We start from the raw sequence: 3,893 nt of genomic DNA, 5'->3' as shown, positions 1-3,893 counted from the left end.
TACGAGCACAGACAAAAGATAACAAATGAATTACAAAATACTGACAATGGAAAAGAGTAATTAAACCGATTGATATAATCAACATGATTGACAATAGACAAGTAACATCTTCAAGACATTCACGGACACCGATAATACATAGATTTTCTAACACCTGTTCCACCTCTACTCAAGCTCTTGTTGCATTAAATATCAACCCTTGAACAGGAAATGGGTTCTCCCGATTCAAATTCCCTAGCACTAGTTCCCTGACCTCTCCCAGCAAGTAACATTGATCCCCAAGACCCATAAACACTGCACCGTTACAAATAATGATTCTTGTCATCAGATTAATAATTTATTTGTGGCGTTCTTGGAGAGGGCATCTTGCAGGTATATAAGGAAGCACTCGTGATAGAATACATAATGGGAGAAATGTATGGAGGTATTGTGAGATTCTGTCAGCATTTCCAATGAACAGCACCAATGCTTTCGATTCAACCAAAGCTGACAGTTTGTGGGGAATCTGAGTGTAGTCATTTGCCGTGGTCAACACAGAATGCTGATAAGATCAGTAGCTTCTGTTGAGTTGAGCTGTTGGTGGCTCGGGCCCTGGGAAACACTGCCTTGGGTAGTGGCGTAACCATCTTCTCCACATTTCGCGTCATCTTACTACCTTATCTCCCCGCAATCTTTCTTCTTCTTACTTGTAGCCTCCTTCTCTCTCCTCTCCACTCTTCCAGCTTCATCATTTACTCTTTCAACCTCTTCATATTCTTATCCCTGGTTCTTCGTCAACTTTTTCTCATTCATTCTTAACTTCCTCCCCTTCTAACTCCTTCTGCTTTTATATTTCTTTCAATTTCTCCAATTTCTTCCCCACTACTTCATCCTTCTTTCATCCACCCTATTTAACGACTAAATTTTATTTATTCTCTTGAAGCATTAAATTTCATATTCTCTTACCATCTCTCTTAGGGTTGTGTGGCAGAGAGGACCAGGAGTCCTAATTCCACCCTAATAAAGGCATATAATCATTCAATCGATCAATCAATCAATCTCTCTTCATTTTTATTCAAATCTTCAAAACTTTTCAACTTCTTCATCACCATTCCATAACTATCTTGTTATTTTTCTATATTATTTTCTCACTTAAACTATCTTCTTTTTCTCTATCGCTTCTTCGCTTTCTCCTTTGAAAACGATATTCATCCTACTATCATCATTTTGCATTAACCTCTCATTCCCTCTCATTTTGTTCTCCTGGTACCAGAATTCTTACCTCTTTTTCAGAATTCTCTCTTACCTCTTTTTCATCTTAACAATCATCTCCATATTTCAGTATTTTTCTCTTATTCTATAGTTTCTTGTCACATCCAATTCTCAAGTATAACTTTCTTCCCTAACTTGCTTTTCCTACTCTCTCATTACTTTTTTCGACTTTTCTCTAAATCATACTCTTTTGCTCTATACATTCCTCCATATTTTTCCATTTTCCATTTTTCTTCTCATTTCCAGTTCCACCTTCATACATATTCTTTTCTGCTTGTTTTCTGTTGTCTTTGTCATCCCATACCCCTTCTCTGCCCCACCTCTTCCCTGTTCTCATTGCTAATTTCCCTTCATCCTTCTTCACTTTTTGGTCTTCTCTTTTTTTCAAGATCTTTTCTTTTTTGTGCTGCCTTGATCATTCTCGTCCCTATCTCTTTCCTCAAGTTATCCTTCTGCTTCCTATTATTTGTCTTACTGATCATTCCATGGTTTGTCAGTTTGCTCTATTTGTCTTCCCACTCATTCCTCCTTTTCAGCCTGTGCTTCTCTGCAATCTTACACTATCTTCTTTCTCCTTCTCCTCCTTCCATTCACGAAATTCCTTCCTCTTCGCTCCTGTCTTGCTCAGTCTCATCTCTATCTCTTCTCTTCAGTTGTCCTTCTGCTCCCTATCATTCGTCTTACTGATCATTCCATGGTTAGTCAGTTTCCTCCATCTCTCGTTCCGCATGTTTCTATTTTCCTTAAATTCACCTCATCTTCTTCCCGACTTAATCTCCTTCCATGGTTTTGACCCATCCATTATTCGACTTGTACAGCCGGATTCAAGCCGCATCAAAACTTTGAGAAAGCGGTTGAACCAAACGCGCTCCAGTCTCAAGCACTTGCAAGCTCTATTGAAAGCTGAAAACCCTCTCAGCGATGTGGGTCACCATAATAATCTATTCAAGGTCATTTGTCTTGCCTAAAACGCCATGGAATGCGGAATTGGAAAGGATTGTTCTCACTGAAAAAGCTATAGAATTTGTTGATCGTTATCATTTTGGTAGATTTACACTACTCCTGACACTTATATACTAAAAATTGGCAGTGATTTGACAGACTTAACGTAACTTAAATTGATGTTCCAGTTGAAATTTCAAGCAATGAATTTTTCAATATTTCTTGTGTTAAATATTTTTTCTAATTGATACTTCAAAATGACGACTTATTCGAGAAAATAATTCAAATGATGTAGGCTATATATTATCCATGCAGGTCTGCAAGTGTTATAAGAATCCATTGACAAAAACTTTCTTCGCATTGAGATGTGGCCTATACGATAGCAAGATGAGAATGATATAATTCATAGGATAGATAGATAAATGACTTTTTCCTACAGATACCCTGAAAAGTGACCATTTGTGCACTGATTGCAGGCTGCAAAGAATCACTTTTCCGCACTAGTGCGCAAAGTGAGTAATTTGCGTACTCCAGATTTGCAGCATGACAACGCAAAATAGTTAGTAGGTTATATGGAGCACCAGTGCAGCAAAATCAAAATTAAGTTGGTAACAGTGAGTGGGCTGCTATAGTGAGCAGAGGTGCAACGAAGCACAACGCGCTAATTATTAAGTAGATGTTATAACCAAGGACAACGACAGCACAGTGCCACCACAGCACACACCACACAGCTGCCCCCCGCCATTCAAACACTACTACATTATTCAGGCAATTTTACCCATAATTACCCACTTTTCATATTCAATGGTAACTGTAGGAAAAATTTAATGTGAAATACGTGCGCAAAGTTCGTTTGCTGCACTCAAGAAACCATTCCGCCCTCGCCTACGGCTCGGGCGTAAACGTTTCTTTCGATGCAGCAAACTGTCACTTTGCGCACTAGTTGCACAAATAACTATTATTTACACTTTACAAAGAAAGTGATGTGGGCGAAGTTGGAGCAATAAGAGCCCCCTCTTTCATTTGACCCACAATAGGAAATTGTGGGAAATGTAAAGCAAATTTAGGAGTTACATTGAACACATCAAATCACCATGGGAAAGATCCTCAATCAGAGCAAAAGAGAAATTTTAATGCTCATAACGATTTGATCATAGTTAATGGTCTCCAAATTATTATTGGACATCCTTGAAGAGTTCGTACAGATGGCATTTCCATTAAACTTCACATTTTCATTCTCCATTGTATTTGTACAGTTTTATTCTACTATGATTTCACAATCGATAATAGTATCATGATATCCATAATTGATAAATTATGTTTCATTCCACCTTTATCCCACAATCAATAACATATTTATTGTTATTAATCCCTTCTTCTTTTGAAAACTGAAACTTGAGATTCTTCTTTCTTCATACTTGATCATACAAGTGATTTACAGCATTCAATTTGGATTTTCGTTTGATAATAATCAATAATAGTTATCAGATTTAGTTATATTTGCAATTCTTTCAAAATTTCAATATTTCAACCGAATAATTTCAAAATTCAATCGGAGGACGTGATCCCTGAAACTTCCAATTCATTTGGTTGTCCATCATTATTCACAATTTGCTCATTTGAAGAAAATCCTCACCTACATTAAATCAATGCTCAACATCCTCACATTGGTTTTGTAAATTTAGAAATTTGATTTTGTA

The sequence above is a fragment of the Nilaparvata lugens genome, chromosome 11, assembly GCF_014356525.2.
Source record: "Nilaparvata lugens isolate BPH chromosome 11, ASM1435652v1, whole genome shotgun sequence".
NCBI lineage: Eukaryota > Metazoa > Arthropoda > Insecta > Hemiptera > Delphacidae > Nilaparvata > Nilaparvata lugens.
This window is presented reverse-complemented; position numbering follows the sequence as displayed.